Consider the following 603-nt stretch of genomic DNA (forward strand, 5'->3'; position numbering starts at 1 on the left):
ACTGCATGTGTAGGAAGGTTTTTAAAGTTTAGTAAAACCAGGTCCCCGACCTTAAAGCTTTCCACTTCGCGTCTTCATTTTTCATCTTCATATTTTTTCTGCAGGTCTTGGTTTTCAGCCATCGCATCGCGAACGTGTCGTAAGACACTCAGTCTGGCAGACAAGAAGTCACGACTTCTTTGCGGATGGTGAGGGGCTGACATCAACTAGCCGATCGGCTATTCCTTCCCCACAATACCCTGAGCCATTGGATGGCGGCGTCAGCGGGACGCGAGGGCGAATCAGTCCGTTCACGTAGATTGGCGCGTAGCCGGTAGACGACTGCACTGCATTGCTCATTGCAAGCTCTATGATTGGCAATATGGTGCTCCAGCGCGTCGGCGTTTCAGCGCAGACGCTGCAAAAAACGTCTTTGATGACGCGATTCACCCTTTCGGTTTGACCATCGGTCTGCGTATAATTCGCTGTCGACATCTCCAACTTGGTGCCTAGTACCTTGAAGATAGTCGAACAAATTTTTTCCGTGAAACGGGGGGTCTCTATCTGAGACAATCGACTCTGGGAGTCCGTGTTGTCGAAAAACACGATCTACAAACAGCGTTG

Source organism: Plasmopara halstedii (assembly GCF_900000015.1).
Source record: "Plasmopara halstedii genome assembly, contig: Scaffold_650, whole genome shotgun sequence".
Lineage (NCBI taxonomy): Eukaryota > Oomycota > Peronosporomycetes > Peronosporales > Peronosporaceae > Plasmopara > Plasmopara halstedii.